This window comes from Armigeres subalbatus, chromosome 3, assembly GCF_024139115.2.
Source record: "Armigeres subalbatus isolate Guangzhou_Male chromosome 3, GZ_Asu_2, whole genome shotgun sequence".
Classification (NCBI taxonomy): domain Eukaryota; kingdom Metazoa; phylum Arthropoda; class Insecta; order Diptera; family Culicidae; genus Armigeres; species Armigeres subalbatus.
The window spans coordinates 244700375-244721471 of record NC_085141.1 but is presented as its reverse complement, the minus strand read 5'-3'; the positions used below and the strand labels follow the sequence as shown (position 1 = coordinate 244721471).

At 38.5% G+C, this 21097-nt stretch overlaps 1 protein-coding gene across 6 annotated transcripts in view; it reads left to right on the top strand.

Annotated features, from left to right (window-relative positions):
• Positions 1–21097, top strand: part of LOC134222333 (serine/threonine-protein kinase Genghis Khan) — a 223939-nt gene that overhangs the window by 7925 nt on the left and 194917 nt on the right. Inside the window, exon 1 of one of the 6 annotated variants that reach the window (XM_062701484.1) lies at positions 4115–5013. The exons of the other annotated variants lie outside the window; for them this stretch is intronic. The gene's annotated coding sequence lies outside the window, so the exon portion shown is untranslated. Of the gene's footprint in view, positions 1–4114; positions 5014–21097 lie in introns of those variants that run through there. 6 annotated transcript variants of the gene reach the window in all.

Below are 21097 nucleotides of genomic sequence, written 5' to 3'. Positions count from 1 at the left end.
CGTACCGGTTTCCGAAGAAAGTCGAAAATACACGTCATTCGTAACAAGCGACGGGCAGTTCGAGTTTCTGCGTGCTCCATTCGGTCTGTGTACCAGTGGAAATGCTTTCGGGCGTTTCATAAACACAGTGCTAAAAGACTTGATCAACGACGGGACAATCGTAGCCTTTGTCGATGACATTATTATACCGACGGCGAATGAAGAAGAAGGATTGGTAGCTTTACAAAAAGTGCTTAAAGTGGCTGAGAAGGCGGGTTTGAGGTTCAATTGGAGAAAGTGTGTGTTCCTGCAGCGACGTGCGGAGTATATTGGTTACGTACTTCACGATGGCCAAGTTGAACCAGCACCTGGGAAGATTGAAAAAGTTAAACAGTTCCCGATCCCAACTACGGTAAAGCAGCTGCAAGGGTTTTACGGTCTGGCAAACTACTTCCGTAAGTTTATACCCTCGTTTGCTAACGTTGCACGCCCTCTATCAAGTATGCTGAAAAAAGATAGCAAGTTCTATTTCGATGACGGAGCGATTGCGGCGTTTAATCGCATTAAAGAAATTCTCGCAAGCTACCCAGTACTGCGAATATTCCGACCTGATGCCGAGACCGAGGTTCATACGGACGCTAGCAAATTTGCTTTGGCTGGCATTCTCATGCAACGCGCGGAGGACGATGGTAAGTTCCATCCTTGTTATTATTTCAGCCGTTTAACAAGTAATGCCGAACAAAATTACCACTCCTTTGAGCAAGAAACTCTGGCAGTTGTTGAATCAGTCAAAAAATTCAGATGTTACCTGTTAGGACGGAGGTTCAAGATCGTAACGGATTGCAGGGCGTTCAAGGATTCACTTGCAAAGAAGAAGATGAACGCTCGAATCGCCAGATGGATAGTTGACCTGGCCGAGTTTGATTTTGACGTAGAGCATCGCCCCGGAGAAAAGATGCAGCACGTCGATGCATTGTCGAGAGCGAATGTACTAGTGATCTCTGCATCCGTTAGCGCGCAAATTTCCGAAAGTCAGCAAAATGATGAAAAGTCCAAGGCAATTATGGCGGAATTGGAATGTAACGGCAATTATGATGGGTATTGCCTCAGGAATGGAGTCCTATACGAAGGTAACAGAAAGAACTGGCGAATCTTCGTACCGGAATCAATGGAAATGACGATCATACGAACCGCTCACGAGAAGGGGCATTTTGGCGTGAAAAAAACAAAGGAGCGAATCGATTCGGAGAGCTGTATTGCCACGTGTGTCCCGTGTATTGTCGGTGAGAAAAAACGCGGCAAACCAGAAGGAGAACTGAAGCCTATTCCGAAGGGTGACATTCCGTTAGATACGATACATGTGGATCACCTCGGACCGATGCCGTCGACTCGAAAAGCTTATAACTACATTTTGACAGTCATTGACGGATTCACGAAATTCGTGTGGTTATTTCCAATGAAATCTACAGGAGCCGAAGAGACGTTGAAAAAACTACGGATCATTTTCGACACGTTTGGGAATCCTCGTCGTATTATAAGTGATCGCGGTGCAGCATTCACGTCGAAAGTATTCACCAAGTTTTGTTCCGAAGAAGACATTGAGTTGCATACGATTGTAACGGGAGTTCCACGTGGTAATGGTCAGGTGGAACGCGTTCACCGTATTATAATCCCGATGCTGACGAAGTTGTCGATTGATAAACCAGAAGCATGGTTCAATCATGTTGCCAGTGTTCAAAAATGTCTAAATAACAGCTGGCAGCGAGCGATTCAAATGTCCCCGTTTGAACTCTTGATCGGCACAAAGATGAAAACGAAGGAAGACGAAGTGTTACAGGAAATACTGCAACAGGAGCTACAGGAGGATTTCCAACAGTCGCGCAACGAATTACGGCAAGTGGCTCATCGAAACATCCAGGATATCCAGGAAGAGAACAAAAAATATTACAATACCCGAAGAAAATCGTTGCAGAAGTACAAGCTCGGTGATGTTGTGGCCATACCGAAGACGCAATTTGGTGTCGGTCAAAAGGTGAAGCCGAAGTATTTTGGACCCTATGAGATCGTGGGCGTTTGGCCATATGACCGTTACGAAGTTCGAAAGTTGGATCCCGAATCGGAGGGACCGAACAAGACTTCAACATCTGGAGATTCCCTGAAACCTTGGTCACTTCCGGGCCGGAAGTGATGTCAGGAGTGGCCGTGTGGGACGATTGGTGGACCCCCGGAAAAAAGCGAAGCAAAAATCAGTGTCTACGAGTGATCCGATCGATGTACACGCGTCCGTGTTTTGTTGAATTTAAATAAAGATATTTCTGTTTTTCTCAACCATTCCTTTCCTTCTTTTCTATATTTATTTTGTTAAAATTGTTAGAACGGTATTAAATAATTGGATAAAACTGTATGTATAGCGATTCCGACCATCGACCGCTTCACACAAGCTTCTTTGGTCCGATAGTGATTCCGAACATCGTTCAACTCACAAAGTCACAACAGAGCTGAATTTCATAGACTCAACATAGTCCATTGGTGTCTCCAAATCACCGACAGACCTACACCAGAGATCAGGGTAATGCGCGTTTGAAACGAAAGAAATTATTTTGTTCAATCGCTTTGATATTTGATTTTACACTGGAGTCTGTTTTTACGCGGGAGATACGTACCGTGTACCTTGAAAAGCCCGTTAAATTGCGTAAATCTAGATAACCGCAGAAAAAACAACTTCAACGAAAATCGGGTTTGCGCAATTTTTGGGGTTGGTATTGAAAATTTCCCGTAACGTTATTAATGGATCTTCCATAGGAGCAAACGTAAAATAAGAATAAAACATGGCCCAAAAAGTTGTTACCAAAGCTACGCCTTACGCCTGTTTGTATGTGGTGATAATCGCTCACATCATAAAATCGGTTTTCTATAGCGACATTCTAAAAACCTCCCCAACACTCTGCTCTTTGTGCTTGGAGAGGCAAAATATTCTGCATCTGAGGAAATCCATGTTTTTACACTTGAATTTGTTGCGAGATCAACACTCTGAAAAACGCTTTCAAAATGTCATGGCTCGCTTTGATCGCCGCTTCACTTCGCATTGCTTATCTCCAACCTCTTCGCTTCGCTTCTCTTCGCTCCCAGTATGTCATCAGCCTAACACACTATAACATGTTTGATTTGTTATGCGTTCTACCGTTTCACCATTCGTCTTTTATAGTTTTTGTTAGATGGTCGTAAAGATCTTTCAGCAATTGGTTTAACTTACAACCCGACTACTGCTCTAAATCTAAAACCGTACGATTGAAAGCCAAAAATATTGTCAAATGACATTACGTCATAACATCTTGTGGCATTTAGTAATTTCACTCTCATGTCTCTCATTTTATGTGTAGACCAATGTTCTGCATGCACAAATATATAAAATTTCAACAAAAATTGTAAATTAAAACTGACTGATTTCTGATCCTTAATACTTTTCTCGAGAAGCTTATTGCAAGGTGGATTTGTCAATAAGGGTTGCTGACGTTTAATCATCTTTCTCTTTCAAGCGCACTGGAGAGAAATTTGTGAGATTTGTTTTCATCGGGAAACGTGAAAAAGAAAATGTTCAACCTTGAAATAGTTATATGTCCGGTACAAATAAAAAAAAAAACAATTATGTCTCCCCCTTCAGATTTTTTTTGACCAAAACTAATATTTTGAGGGGGCAACAAAAAATATTCGGATAATTTTGAAAATTTTCTAAACATTCTGTAACAAATCCGTGGAGTTTTTTTTATTTTTTTTCATTTTAACCCTTAAATGCGCAATGTTGTTTTAAAACAACAAACCGAAAATACGTTTAATGTTAATGATTTTAATGGTAGTTTACGCTAAAAATACTTTCGACGATTTCTAAAAAAATCGCCTTGCGCCTTTAAGGGTTAATATTTATTTTTTATTATCCTCCCTTAACCTATCGGAGACCAGTATGACATCATTTTAATTAAATATTCGTAACGGCCTAATTGTACATCGTAGTTCAATTATGTTTCTCCAAAAAAAAGTGAACGAACGCCCCACCGTGCAGTGTCGTGTGTGTATATTTTCGGAGTGGGAGGGGTGTAGGTAAATTTCAGTCCCAGCAGAGCAGTTGAGTTGAAAGCAGTCACTAGTAGACTGCTGCTGTGTGGCGTAGTCGAGCGAAACCAGCGAAAAAAGTAAGACAGTGACGGCGTCGTATTATTCGAATGATTTTGGCTAATGAAGGAGATTTTTGCATATTCGAGATTGCGAGTAGTACGGGTGGTGGCACAGTCACAGTGTGAAAGGAGAGACCCGGGAGCTATTTTTATGGGGTCGTCGGGCCACAGTGAAACGGGAGTGAGTTCAGTTCAGTTCCTGATTCCGGGTGAACACTTTGGATAATTCGATGAGGGCATGGGAGGTGTGATTTTTCGGGAAATTGATGGACCAGTCGATGGAATTTTTGCGACTGCAGCGGTGAAGACTGTGGAATGTGATTTCATCGGAGGAGTGTAGAATCGATTTTCTAATTCAATGAATGACTAAGCGTTGCTTTCACACGAAACCAGAAGTTACCGAAAGTCGATTGGAAAATCAATCAAGGTGCAGTTTCTCAATCATAAAGTGAAAGAGCCCAAAATGGTCTACTAAAACAAGTCGCGGCAAAAATAGTGAAACTACGAAAGAAGACTACGACTGAAGCTAGTGGTGGGACGAAGACATAGCTGTAGTGAATATTTTCGTCGTAAAACTAAGCAAAGCGTAGATCAAGAAACAGCTTTAGGTGGTGCCGTCTGTATGTGTGCATGTCTAATAAGTGTGTAGTGCCAACCAGTCACAGAGTAGTAGAAGTCAGCAAAGCGCCACCGCCGGAGGCAGTTTCGGGTCCAAATATTACAAGTACTTACCTTTAGCTTGACAGCGAGTGAGATAGTTCAAGATTGCAACCAAGCAGACAGGGGAGTACAACATCAGAAGTGAGTCGTGAACCGACGGCAGGCAACATCTCGCCCAACTTCGAATGAAATTATTCGATATCAAGTGAGTGCCCAAGTAGTGAGATATTTGAGATTCTGGTTTGTGTTTGTTCCATCATGTGGGATATAGCGAAACAGTAGTGGAAGAACGGTATCCATGTGTGGAAGATAGAGGACCGAAGGGGAATAGTTTATTTTGCGTAATGACAGAAGACGGCTGACTTGCTAATCATATCGTCCTCCTCTCAGAATTGCACTTATTGGGCATGCGATCAGCTGCTTCAATACGGCTCATAGAGTTCGACAAAATGTGTGAATTTTGTATAAGTTATTAGCGCTTCTACGTGAAGAAGACCAGTCTTGGTTGGATGACTGATGTGTTTCTTCTCTTGTATTTATCCCTCCACTGATGTACTGACACTGATCAGTGTTTTTAACTAAAGTTTAAGTTTTTGAATTAAGTTATGGTTTATGCATTTGAACATTTCCTGATTTAACATTCCTCTTCAAACAAATATAAATCAAGAATCAAGATCATTTCTCGCGTAACATATGATTACGGCCTATAAACCAAAACCATGATTTTTTGATTTTCTAGCATAAACGATTGCTTTGTAAATGATTCTTCAACCTAGGTAAAATTCCGTACATGATATCTCTTAAGAAACACATTTATTACTATTTTAAATGAACGTCTCATGAACCATTTACACCATAGTGGTTTTTAAGTTCTTTGTTTGGCGCCCTTATCTACCATGCATAATGTTTGCTTTGGTTTTTAGGTTTTTCACTTTATATTGTTTTTTAGAAAAACTAGCTTCAAGTTAATTTAAAATGTATACATATTCTTATTAGGTTTTCGATATATCGCATAGCAGAACTGCTCTGGCTAACAAATCTAAACAAATCCGAGGTACTAGATTAGCAAACGGCTTAAAAACCAGACGTGTTGCTGGTATGCTAGTAAACGGCGCGATTTTTGTTTTAGCTGAAATTTTGTATATTTCGAATGGTTTTTCAATTAATCTTAATATGCTGTTATAATATAACCATTTACGTATAGGATTGACATGTTTTGGCAATGAAATGAGTTTCTACTTCAATCAATGAATTAAATAGAAAACTTGAACCTCATTTTTCTCGGTTCAGTTAATCATATGTTGCTCGAGATTTGTTCCTTATTTCTTTGCGTTTTATCGGATTAATGATTTGGTGAATAATAATTATAGAGGAATAAAATGTCATTACGCCCGTTCCCCGTTTCCTGAGAGGGCGTTTCAAATGTAGTATAATTATTGTTCAAGTCATTCCTCAATATTTGACAATTTTATGTGACTAATATTATCTAGATATGCAAAATGATTGCAAATCATTAATGAAATGGGCTCCAAATCAAAACTGTAGCTAATTTGCATAACAAAAAAATATCGTCGACATCTCGAATTTTTCAAAATTTCATGAAAAACACAAATAGGGTTTCATAGCTTATCTACACAGTCAATCAATTAATTAATTTCTAATGAATATTAACCTTCCTAACGTGTTCGGGTCAATATGATCCGAATCGCACTTTCAAATTGTAATAACTTTTTAACGCAACAATGTGAAGGTCTGAAACTTCTTAACTTTTCCTATTTCGTGGAAAACTATGTTCCTAAGCGTTGAACTACTTTACATGACGTTCCCAAAGGTCTCACTCACACTTACGGTGTTCGGGTCATATTTACCTGGATTTGACTTAGCAATCAGTGGCGTTTCCCTAACCTCAATCTCCCTGTGCACTGGACTTAAATTTAAGGAATTTTCTTTAGCACGAAATGTATAGAATAACTGTATAGAATAAAGTGAGGTTACGCGACGCCACTGTTAGCAATATCTCAGCGAAAATCATATGTTTATGTATACCCAAAATGATCGTCAGCTTTTTTGAAACTAACCTCAGATTGTTGATCGGCAACACCTACATCCTGTAATCGTCGATTCGCATGAACGATTTTATTGCTGTTTTTCTCAGAAATCCACCCAATAGGGAAAAAGTGGATAAAACCGACACCTTAAGCTACTTTACAGCTCCTCAATCTATGAAGCCATTTTACGGTCTAAAAATTTCATACAAGCATAATTTGGCCCTTTATGCATCAGTCTAAGAGGCATTTTAGGAATATTACGACAATATTTCTCGATAGAATATGATTTCCGATGAAAACGCGAAGAGTCCATTTTCAAGCCGAACCGGCTGGGGTGCGGGTAAGATCGACACCCTGTGAGGGTGAACACCAAGTCGGGATGGAATCGAACATCAAAACAATTTCAAATGAAGTTACAACTGAATTGAAAATGTTTAAAAGCAGTTTTTTAGATATTTATGCTTGAAATTCATGTTTAGAGGTCACTCATAAACGATGGTTGAACAAAATGGTATATATTTAGAACCATGTATCATATTTTCTATAGTAGTTTCTTCAATGGTTTGGATGAAACATATATAATTATATAAAGTATCTGAATGTTAGTATAAACATTGATCTGCATTTCAATTTGTATTATTTTGAAAAGTTGTTTAAAACAGCGATTTAATTGAATGCGTATTTAATTAATTTTTTTGATGTCAATGGTCTTCTTTTATTATACGATAGCAAATGGAAGAAAGTCTAATACAATACAAATCTAAACCCAAATCCAATCCAAAACCTAAACCAATCCAGTTTAAATTCAATTCAAATCAAAATCGAATTTAATCTAAATTCAATTCCAATTTAAATCTAATTCAAATCCCATCCAAACCCGGGCATAAAAAAACTTTCAATTAATAACTAAGAAAATGCTAATAGAATACTAAGTTGAAAAGCAGGCTAAGTTCCAGTTAGAATTTAGAGCCATTGAAGAAGCAGAAGATATTAAGTTTATGATTTATTAATAGATAATAAATTTCAGTTTTGAAGCTGTTTGTAATGGAAGACTGCTGTCAAAAACGGTTTCAATCTAGCCAGGAAAATCTCATCGCAACACAATCCAAATTCAATCCAAATCAAATTCAATTAAAATCCAAATCTAATTAAATTCCATTTGAAATCCAATCCAAATCTTATTCAAATCAAATTTAATATAAAATTAAATCCAATGCAAATTCAATCCAAATCCAATCTTAATCCAACCCAAATCAAATTCAAATCAAATCTTATTCAATTCCATTTCAAATCAAATTGAAAAATCTAATTCAAATCCAATTCCAAATCAAATCTAATCCAAATCCAATCTAAGTCCAACCCAGATCCAGGAAAATCCCATCGCAACGCAATCCAAATCAAATCAAATTCAATCTAATTAATCCAAATCTAATTTTTTTATGTCTTTATTTGTGTGTGTGTTTTTTTTTAAATTTTACATTAAGTTAAACACAAATAAAATCTAATTAAATTCCATTTGAAATCCAATTAAAATCTTATTCAAATCCAATCCAAATTCAATCCGAATCCAATGTTAATCCAACCCAAATCCAATTCAAATCAAATCTAAATCTAATTCAATTCCATTTTAAATCCAATTCATATCTAATTCAAATCCAATTACAATCCAAATCTAATTCAAATCCAATCCAAATCCAATCTAAATCCAACCCAGATCCAGTAAAATCCCATCGCAACACAATCCAAATTCAATCGAAATCAATTCCAATTCAAATCTAAATAAATCGGAGACGAGCCAGCCCAGGGCTGAAAGTCTCCTTAATAAAGACACACAAAAATCTAATTAAATTCCATTTGAAATCCAAGCCAAATCCAACCCAAATTCAATCCCATCCAATTCAAATACAAAAAAAAACGAAACTTTGGCAATTTATTATGATTTGTTCAATCTAACGCGAACTTATTTTTATCTAATTTCTAAAAATCAATGTATTTAGTACCTGGTGGGTCGCAAGCAATATGGAATTCTGCTATGTGGGTCGTATATCCAAAATTTTGGAAACCTCTGATTTAGAACATTCAAACACCAATTGTTTTGAATTCTAGAATGATTTGGAGAACTTAGAATATTGGAGACGAGCCAGCCTCGGGCTGAAAGTCTCCTTAATAAAGACATAAAAAAAAGAAAAAGTCAAAGGTGCAGCCCAATTGGGTTGTACGCAAGAGTGACGTAGGACTACGTACCTATACGAAATGGAGGGTATTTTTAATCATAATTTGTGTAAATTTATTAGCATTGCGCAAACTGCTCGGAGGTCAACCGAATCAAGAAACTGAAAGTAGCTCTCAGTGAGATGAACCAACCGTGGAAAAGGGACGACTCATCGGCCGCATCGCCACTGAAGTGGATATCACCAGAATCCTAGAAGACATTATGCTAAAAAATGTCCGGAATAAAGGAAAAATAAGCAGAATCGGAGGTGGCGCGAAACACAAATATATTAATTTGCAACGTTCGACTTCCGCCCGCGATGGAAGCGTACATGCATCGTTTTCTATAGCGCTGGTAGCAAAGTGAGCGGGACTTCAAGAATAATTTTCAAACAGTCCTTTTCAGGACTTAAACTATTTACCCAAGAAGAGGTTTTGACCATTGGGAAATTTTTTACCCAGACAAACAGACTGTTCGGCTTAAGTTTTCGAATTTTTCCGTTTAAACGACAATGACGATTTTGGAAAGATTTATTGTTTTTAATAATTAGCCATTTGAAAAAGTAAGGCAGCTAAACGACATTTGTCACTAAGGTGGCGTCTTCATCGATTTGGCCCTTGTCGACGGAAAGTGAAATTTTCTGGCAAGATTCTTTGGTTTGGTTTCGTTAGTTATTAGAAATGATATCGATTTTTTCCGGGTTACCATTTTATACAAAAGAAGATTAATTCGAGATGAATTTTCTTCAAAGTGCAAGACTTAATCGTTTGGCGACGACAGAAAGTTGCCCTTTGGTAGCACAACCACAAGCGCGCGTCGGAGGGAAATGATGCAATGAATTTGTTCGAATGGATGGCGTCAGTAGCAGTCAAATGGAATTTCCTCACAAGATTTTGATTATGTTCTGTTGTAGTTGAGGATTGGAAAGCTCCATTATTGGAAAAATATCGGTTCTTTACAGTACCGTTATTTTACACAAGGGTAGATTGATCCGAGATGCAAGAATGTTCATAAAATTCCAAAATTAATAGTTTATCGTTGACAGAAAGTTACCCTTCGATAGCAGAATCATAAGCGCGCGTTAGTGAGTGGCGTCGCAAATAAATTTGTTCGAATGAATGGAAAGCTCACAACAACCAAACTATCACGCCAAACGCCGATTCCACCGAAACAGTCCATTTTTGCAATCAACCCTGTCTGTTCAAAAGATGCTGGTCCTAAGAAGGACCTATTTTGTGTCCCCAATGCACCTTTCCAATAACTAACTGCAACCAAATGCTTGTCGGAACGTTGACGTTAGAATTCCACTTCGTGCTGTTATTGTTCGACGACGTTGTTTCCTTTGAAAATGCTACCAGAGCGCCTTCGTGCTGCTGTGTTCGCTCCGCTGCGTCCGCTCTGCGTAAAATCTTGTTCAATCGCTCTCTGCGGAGTCCCGATCAAAATGGCTCGCTTGCGCCGGAAAGCATCTTTTTTGTATTCAATAAATTAAGCTCGTTAGCCCCGCCCCTTTGTGATCTGATATGGGTGTAAATATAATGTGCACTCATAACGATTAATGAAGGGGCGGGGCTAATGGAATTACTTTATTAGATATAAGAAAGTTGCTTTTCGGCGCGCACGAGCCATTTTGATCGGGATTCCGCAGACAACGGACCGTTCGGAGAATGATAAATTCTAAGAATCCTATGAAATTTTCTCGATTCTGAATTTGGTTATGAGATGTTGTTTATCTTAGAAGCGTATTGTTGCGAGGAATAACAGCAGGAATTTGACTCAAGACGATTACAAAATGTAGGTTTGGCCGATCAACAATCTGAGGTCAGTTTCGGAAAAAAATTTATCTGACGATTATGTTGGTTACATAAACATGTGAATTTGGCTGAGAAATGCCTGATATATTGCTAAGTCAAATCCGGGTCAATATGACCCGAATACCGTAAGAGTGAGTTTTTTTAGCACTGTAGAAAGGTTAAATAAGTAGCAATGTCTCGTGGCGGATGTCATCTTACCGACACAGAAGAAGACAAGACAGGGAAGGAAATGGCAAACATTGTCGAATAGTTGTGTGAAAGCTTAGGCTGCATTGAATATAGTGAACAATATTTCGTGAGCGGCAATTAAGTGAATAATTACACATTTTAAGGCATATTCAATACCTTCAAAATCAAACAAATGGAGCTACTCTCTCGGGAAGATAATATTAATACAGTCGCCTCTCTACATCTCGATATTGAAGGGACCATCGAGATAGGGAGAGATCGAGGAATGGGAGGAAAATTAAAATGGGTACTAGATTCAAAAAAGCTCGTTGCAATGAAAAACGACAACAAAACAAATGTCATTTCTTATTGTTGATATATTTGTTATTATCCAAAGATGGTCTAGTAGCCTTAAACTTTGAACATATCGACATAGGGAGAGTGAATCCTGAACAAAATATGATCAGAACACATCGAGATAGAGATATATAGAGATAGGGAGGTTCTCGAGATGTAGAAACATATTTATATATTGACATATTTATCTTATACCAAAGACTGGCTTAAACATGTAGAAAAATAGTTATTTTTCAATAACAAATATCTGACGAGGATACAACGAGATACAAAAAAACCACTTGTAATAGAAAGCTTTGAAGCTTATCTTTTGAATGTGCATTGATTTGGCTGCCACTTTTTGCAACCTTGCGAGATATTTTGGTGTGAAAAATGTGTAATTTTGTTCGTAAATCTCGAATTTCCTTCTAACAATTGAAATTATTGTTATGATTTAGTAGCTGAATGCTGTATTTTTATGTGCTGAATATGTTTCTAGAACATTATTGACCTCGAACATTCGACCATTCAAATTTTCCCATACGATACCACTTGATGTATGCAACATACTTGCTGAACATACTATGCCATTTTAAACACGATTTCATACCGAATACTATTCGGTCGAATACCCAGATTAATCTACCTAGCGTTGGTGGTGCCTTTCTCGCATTTAGTTAAGACACCAACCTTATATGGAGATTATATGGTTCGATGTACCATTTTCTTCTTAACTTTTAAACGCAATGACCGATCGTTATCAATTTCAATAGTGATCAACAAGGGTTGGTCCTCTGTCGAATAAAACTTGATTCGAGAAAATCGGTTCAGGATTACTATAAGGAAAGTTGTCTAATGTTTTTTTTAGCTTTTGTGCACACACATACACACACACATACATACACACGGACAGACAGACATGTGCTCAGCTCGACGAGCCGAGTCGATTGGTATATAACACTATGGGTCTCAGAGGCGGAGCCTTTGATAGCCTTTCGGTACAACTTCGTTGTACGAGAAAAGGAAAAAGCTGACTATCACGGTTTTTGCCTTACTCGTACAACTAAGTTGTACCGAAAGGCTATCATTTCACTCCAAATTCAAACTTTTGATAGAAGGCCCGGAGACCCATAGTGTTATATACCTCGATGAGCTGAGCAAATGTCTGTCTGTCCGTGTGTGCGTGTGTGTATGTGTGTGTGCACAAAATGCCATATAAAACATTAGCCAAATTTCACATAGAAACTTTGAACCGATTTTCTTGCAACAAGTTGTATCCGACAGAGACTAAAACGCTCTTGATCACTATTGAATTTCATAATAATTGCGAATTGCAAAAATAGATAATATTAAACTAGTGATGAGACATAGTTACACAAAACAATAATGTGTTATAAAAATCCAAATTAATTCACCGAGTGGTGACACTGCCTTTCTCGCATTTAGCCAAGCCACCAACCTTATATGGCGCTTACATAGTTCGATTCCATTTTCTTAATAACTTTCAAACGCAATGGTCGATCGTTATCAAATTCAATAGTGATCAACTAGGGTTTGTCCCCCGTTGAATGCAATTTGTTGCGAGAAAATCGGTTAAGAATTACTATATGAAAAAGTGGCTAATGCTTTTCGGTTTTCGTGTGCACACACATACATACACACGGACAGACAGACATTTGTTCAGCTCGACGAGCTGAGTCGATTGGTATATAACATCATGGGTCTCCGAGACTTCTATAAAAAGTTCGATTTTGGAGTGAAATGATAGCCTTTTGGTACAACTTTGTTGTACGAGAAAGGCTAAAATGCCTTGCATTTATGAATATTTCTAAAGTTTATCCTTGGCTTGCTCCCATTAAGAGTTTCATCGTACTATGAAGATGCTCGTGTTGCACGCATTTAGGCGTAAGTATGTTCGTTCAGTTTCATAGTACTATGAAATTGTTCAAAAGTCAAAATTCGAACATAAGAAATTCGAGAAACTTTTGGCAGCGCCATCTGTCGTCTACTGGTGTAAATTTTCTATCATAACATTAGACGGTGTAACTGTTTTGCCTTTCTTGTACATCAACGAGGTGTAAGCGTAAAGGCTACATTTATTGCCTTTTTGCGCAAGAAAGGCACCATCACCGCTAGGTGGGTTAATCTGGGTTTTTGGGATTTCAACCACTGTGTACTCTACGGAATTATTAAAACAATGTTTGTTTACAAAATAAGTTATGCCCAAAGCAGATCAGTCCCGATTTGTGAATTACGCCAATTCTTTGTTTATGATTTTTTCCTTAACGATACATTCACTTCTTAGTAGTATGAAGTCTGAACTTTCAGAAGAGTACTTAACATTGTGATTCGGTTTGCCACCATCTCCCCTATATGCAATTGAAATCAGTGTGAACTTGACTTCAAAAATTTCATAGCTTTGGAAATAATTATCGTAGCAAAAATTTACATTTATCAAAACGCATTTTTAGAGCTCACATTTTTCTAAAACATCACTAGTCGAGTTTTGATTAGAATAAAAGTTATACATATTTTAAAAATTACTAAATTAGTTTTACTCCCAAATTAAGCTGTACTGATGTAAAGATAATTATAAACATACTTAACTGAATTAGAGTATATTTTAGATTTAGATCAAACCAACTAAACACCTGACTCAAATTCTATCTCACAAAAAAACACAAATCACGACTTCTAATTCGTATTCTTCATGCCTGTGAAATCTTAAACAATGAATCCATCTTCTCCTCTCGCGCAATTGGATTGGATTAGATGGCGACACACCCGAGACTTTGAAATAAAACATCGCGCTGTTGGTAAACACCATTTATTATTAGGTTAGTCCCCATATATTACCAATCGTTTCTTTATCCGTTCCACTATTTTAATTTTGCGGTCCACGGCTAACTAGGTCTCATTCTCAAAACAACGACGACCGACCGGTTAGTTGATGTGGGCCGCGTGTGATCGTCATCCGGTCAAATCGGCCGGCCGTTCGTTGAGGCAAAGACAAGCAGTGAAAACGACTTTCTTCGCCCGCGTTGCGTTGGTTAACGACGACGACGACACCAGCTGTGTCACATTCCTCCACCTCATCGATGTTTGCCTATGCTTATTCCCGCTACTAACGAGGGTGGTATCCATTTTCTGACGTCCAACAATGCCGATGGCATTGAGATATGGCGTAAGCAAAGGATTATCTCGGGTGCACCGCGCCAGCAAGTCTGCCGTGTGGAACTGATAACGATAAAAAAGGAATTTGGAGCCTAATCCTTTCCGCATGTTTAGATTCTGGCTGTACTGATATAAAACGATAAGCTCAAGCATGCTCAACTGTAACCAAACGGGTTTTTCATACCCTTGATGGAAAGTCATTACGGCCGGGATGAAAGGTGAGTTTTCCGAAATCATCAAATCGCAATTTATTTGGCCCTAGTCTTTAATTATCGAATAATTCTAATGGAGCTACACGCGCAGTTTCATTCCAACCGCTTAGCACTCCGTTGGTGCCCATGATGTGAACTGGGGCGGTCCACTTTTATTTACGGAGTGTGTAGCCTCCAAAGCAGTTCAGCTTGCGCATCATAAACACTTTCCCACACTGACCTTCCACGGCGGACGGTACAACAAGAACGACCGTCACCGTAAGCAAACGATCGGTGAAGTAAAAAATAACTGATTGATCCCCCTAGTCGGGCATACAGCATCGCAGAATGATGAATTGTACATAACACGTTTTTGAATTGGAAGTCCAAAACAGTGTTAAATGGTCAAATATTCTCAGTGTTCATTTGCACAAGCAAACGCACTAACAGTATTTCTACCAGTCAGATTGCTACGCATCTGAGAATTATTATTCTGTTCAATAGACAAGTTAATCATATGACCACGACGAACTGCAAACAATACTCGGCCTTTTATGCCATTCCCCGAAATGCAGTTTTGAGCACAAATGTTTTAGGCAGAAATACGCAACATTTTTCCTACAGCAAACGATCACAAATCCACTTTGAGGCAGAACGTTTTGTTTTTCGTTACAAGTCTGCAGTGGTGGCAACAGCAGCACCTGAAATAGAAGTAGGTAGGCAGAGCAGTACGCAAACTTGGGGCGCCATTAAGGTCTATAAATGCGCGAAATAATATTATTTTTAAAGGCGAATAAATAAACGGGATTGAAACAAAGTCAGAAATAACCGCACAGTCAGTCTGTGTTACTGGTCGCGAACGCGCTTGTGCGTCGCATAAACACGTACTTTGCAGAAACGATGACGGCTCGCGAAGGATATTGAAACACGGTTTTGTTTATAACTTTGTTCTGTTATATTCTTTGAACGACATAATTCTATAAAATTTTGATTACACAAAGTAAGGTGCTCCAGATTTGAAAACAATGCTCAATCCATGTTTGAGTAGTCTGAAATCCCTACACTTTTTTTCAAATTTGAATCAAGTTATTTGATGGTCATCGGAAAAATCATCAAAACTCTGAATTGCCACGGAAGCAAAACTTGAAATTAGCGTTTTTTGGTAGGACTTAATCCCATACGGAAGTACTTCCAGTTGCGAAAAATTTAAACTATGTAGGTATGTTTGAATATTACAATGATGGGAAATAAACAATTCAACTCTCCATATCCAACGTTTTAAAAATTAATTTCGAAGGAAAATTAATTTCAAGATACAATTTGATTATCAGTTTATTTTTTATTCAGAATGTATTTAAACAGGTCAACACCAAATAATCATAATTTTTAGTCCTCGTAACGACATCTGATTAGCGCTTAACGAGCAAAGTTTGATGAACCTTTTTGTTTGTGAATGGCTTCCCTACACGTTACCCACAGTAAAACTTTGACCTGGCACCTGTCGGCACTTCTATTTTTTCAGTTGTTATTCATTTTCCTATCAACGTGGTGGTATCATGACAGTAACGCTCTGGTTCTATCTTGTTCAGGCGGCATTATCCGCCCGAACGAATAGAGTAGTTTATCGAGAGTTGTCCATCCCAACGAGTAGAAATAGTATCACACTGTATAGGAACTTTCTCAAACTAGCAAAACTAATTCAATCAATTATGAGCACCATAACCTGCTTCACCCCACCGACACCGGCACCATTCTGCTCTTTGTGTCGAGCTAGATTGAAATGGAACCGTGGACAACCCAATCCACCCTTCATGCAGGACAGCTTTTCACACTGAGGAAAGTTTGCTACTTCCCGGCGAGCTCAACTCAGACAACAATACAATGTTCCAACGGTGGTAGGACTTACGTCAACGCGTTTGAAATATATTCAAAAATAGCACAAAAGCGGTTTGGCCAATGACGACGACGACGACCGATGACGACGCTCCGGCAGCTATGGCAAAAGTTGGCAAACTTTGCTTCACCACTGTGTTGCGCTGGTCTTCCCAACCAAGCTGTCACAGAATGTCGTCTCTAGATTTAACTACTGCAGCGATATTCCGGTGTATTCCGTGATACCACGTTGAGGTAAAAAAGAAATGTACGCCATCGTATTTTATCTGAATATTTAATATATCTCACTAGGTCCTGCGAGATGAAGACCGCAGCACTGTTCGAAAACAATCGACTTCAGCATCTGTCCAGTAATGTTCCCGACGTCGGGAGAATTGATTTCTGTAACTAGTTTTCGACCGGAATTCGACGATATCAAAAGCGCATACTCAAAGCAGGTGTATTTCGTTTCCGACCAACCGGTATCCAGATAGGATCCACAGAGAGCTATCACACGGCGGATGCTGTTTGATGGGTAGACGCGGCATTAGTTGCGGACGTGACTTTTTTCTTCTCTCCGGGCACTTTCGCCGGTGATTGACAGATGACAATCGCAAGATGTTTGGTTGACTTTTGACTGATACGGCGTCCCAAGGGTAAACTTCTAGATCTTCCACATTTCTATCTGGCCATTTTCTCGCTTGTTTGTTGTGCTTATTGTTTTTTGTAGCGCCTCCACTGTTTGTAATTCACGGATACTTCATATATAATTTACTATTTTGATCTAATTACAGAATATGCGATAAATCCCTGCCCTTTGGTTCAGAAAGGGTAAGGGCGCGTTCTGCCAACTTGGTCGAGGCAGATTTCAAGTGTGAACAAGTTACTACATGGACGTTCTAAAGTGCCTGAATGAAATGTGTAGCTTGTGAGGAGCCCTTGAAGATGTGATGTTGGATCAGTATCTTGATATTAATCAGAATTTATAATGTAAATTATTATAATTTTTTTTAATAACACTACTTTATTCCGTTACGTATTTAGTATACTTGAGTTTTAACTAAAAACAATGTCAGTTTTGATCAATATTCATAGTTTATTGCGTGTATTCAGAATGTTTTGTTCAAAATTACAAGACCTAATAATGATCCATAATTTACATCCGCTGAACCATTCTGAACGGCCGTATTGAGAATATCACCTATAACATCTTCACTGCTTAAATAACAGACGCGAAACGCCTGATGCTGGATTATCTGATTTTCCTCAACCTCTGGTGCTTGGCTTCCCGGTGGAACTTATATTGAATATCCTTCGGAAAGAATCTGTGCCCGGGATGGGGGAGTCAATTAAGGCAACATTCGTTTGAACAGTGACTTGTCTTTGTGGGCGGGGACTCGAGCTCGAGTGTCGATTTCGGGAGTCTGGTGGCGCTCTCGCGCGGACCAGCACTGTCAACAGCAGAGACCCTCGCGTGCGTGTTGATGGTGTTGGTTTGCATGGGAGAGCTGTTGGATTCGTCGGATCGTCGTTTGGGTCTTTGTTTGCAGCAGCGTATGGATAGTTTTGAGACTTTGGTCTTGAAATGATATTCTCAAGCATTTTTCTTACATTATTTCTCCCTCCCCTCGGATAGGTTAACTTGCCGCGATGGGTGGGCCATTAGCACTGATATGGCAACCAAAGACATATCCTGTCGTGGTGATATCACATGTTGACTATTTTTTGTTTAATGCCGCGTCACATATAATCTGGCATTGATGCACTGATTTTACGCATATGCATGTGATTCAACGGTAATCGTATCTTGGAGCCTTGAATGGTGGTGCAGACAGGTAGAGGTCCTTTTCATTAGTGATAATGATCTCTGCTATGCGGCAATACTTTTCAGAGGCGTTCCCTGATGATGATGAGTCGTAGCCACGCTTAAACATAGCTAGGTAGGAGTTAACCAGTAGAAAATATTATCAAGACATTCTGCATTTTTTCACGTTTGCTTAACTCTTAAGCGGTACTTACTTATACTCTTGAACTAGGATACTCGCCCGAAAGGAGGTGACCTTTAGCAATAGAGACAATGAACTGACATCAAAACGTAACATAATCTACAATGAGTATAGAATTGAACTGAATAACGTAGGAAACATAAGATAACTAAGACAGACAGAGTAATAATGACACAGTGCGAAACATTCGACATAATTATGACTAGATTAACAGTAGATCCATAGACATAAAGATATACCATAAGACTTCCTAACCCTATCAAAAATTCGAAGCTCAAGAAATGTCTGTAAAATTATTACCTGTTGAATTTTATTCGGAGGCGATTTCGAAGCTTTTGAAGACCAACAGGCCCATAGCAACAGTATTCGGTGTTGTTAAGTTGAGAATTTTTGATAATTGCTGGGCGCACGGTTCTGAAGTGTGGCCTGGTAAATAGACTAAATAGATTCCAAAATAAATTTTAAACGAGATATATTTATCAAAATCTAGTGCGTTATTATTGTTTCAAAATGCACTTCTATTCGAGTTTTCTTTTTTTTGTCATCATATCTACAATAAGACTGACTCTCGCGATAGATGTTAAACTAATTAATTTTTGAGCTTCATTTGTTTGATGGACACTGCAAATTTAGAAAAAAATGACTGACTAGTTTTTGTTTGCGTTAACATTGTAGTAGGGATAGTAGTGATAATTGCTGATCTCGATGAAATTGTGAAAAAAATGGTTGTTGATATGAAAATGGTGATGTTGTGTGGTTATGCAAGTGTTAGTGAAAAGGTTAATACACAAGTTGGTATTGGTGGTGTAGACATAGTGTCAGAAGAAGCTAGATAAAATATAGAGTTGGTTTGGGATGGGAACATGTTCGCAGTGAGTATGAAGAATGAAATGCAATATTGAGTTGAGGTGCTAGAAGTGGGAATTATTTTATAATTATACTAGAAATAATGTAAAATATTCGGTACATGTCCAATGAAAGCTAGTAGAAGTGTCGGTTCTTATATGATATATAACAGCGTGTTTTGAAGATCGATTCATTGTGTGTGTGTTCATGACTGTAAATAAGATATTTGTGATGTCAGGGACAATAGTAATTATGATAGTGATGGTGGTGAAAACGATAATAAGTGATGCTACCGGGATTATTTTGTGGAAAACTATTTGAATCAGGCCTTAACAGTGACCATTTGAGCAACGTAGCTTAGAAACGTCTGTTAATGATCAAAAATAGAGGCTCGTAGAAGCAAATTTAATCACCGGATCAACAGGGAATAGACCTAGTGTTAAGTTGGAGTGATCAGTGATAGTTATAATGGTGAAAACGGTCATGTTATTGAAGGGGACTATTTAATAAAACTATTTGGATCAGGCCTAAAACAGTGACCATTTGAGCAACGTGGCTTAGGAACGTCTGTTATTGATCTAAAATAGAGGCTCATAGAAGCAAATTTAATTACCGTGGGGAATAACAGGGATGGACCCGGAGTAGAGTTTGAGTCGAGAGACTGCCAACGGGTTACATGAAAAAAAAAAAAAAAAAATTACAGAATATGCGATAAATCAAAACTAGTGACATTCTAAAATCACATGCGATCGGAATTTCATTTTTTTATTTGCTGATTTAGCAAACTTTATCTCACTCAAAATTAATTCAGCGACAGAAAAAAATAGAAGGGTTGTGTACAAAACACGACCGCTCGACGTAAACTACGTAAAACTTATTAGTGCAATGAGAATCGTATAGGTACAAGACACAATCGCAAATTTTAACCAAAAATTATGTAAAGTGTAAAAATATTTACGTTATAAACAGATCGTAATCTGTTCTTAGCATAAACATTTTCTTCAACCACCGCCAACGGCCATCACAGATGTTACTTGGACCGCTACCGGCGAAGACATCGCCTCAAGTTTTGCTGGAAATCATCGTGCGGTCGTTATCAGCATCGGCAGCGCTCAATAGAATCTTAGTTAAGCAGGTTTGTCGGCAACGAGTGAAAAATGAAAGAGAAAATTGCACTTTCACAATTCTGCAGTCACCGACGACAGCCACTCAATGATTTACCGCTTATTTGCTACAGACGCCATCTTTGTGAATTATTTTATGCAGCAACTACCCGTCGACGGTTGCCACTGGAAAAATTCCTCTCAATGCCCCTTTCCAGTCACTAACAGCAGCAAAGCGAAAGTAAGAATTTTGCGAAAAAAATTCACTAGTGCGATAGTTTTCAATACGGCAAACAAAACCTTTTTCTTAATAAAATGATGGTCCTGAAAAAGGACCGATAAGGTGCGCCTTTGCAATCACTATCAGTAAGCTAGAAAATTTCGCTTTAGTACTGCTCCCACCGACGACAAGATTTCTGCAGCAACCATCACCGACGGCCATCATTGTTGGATGAATTTCGAAATTTGGATGATGGTGCTGACAACGGCCGCACGATTATTGACAGCAAACCGCCAATT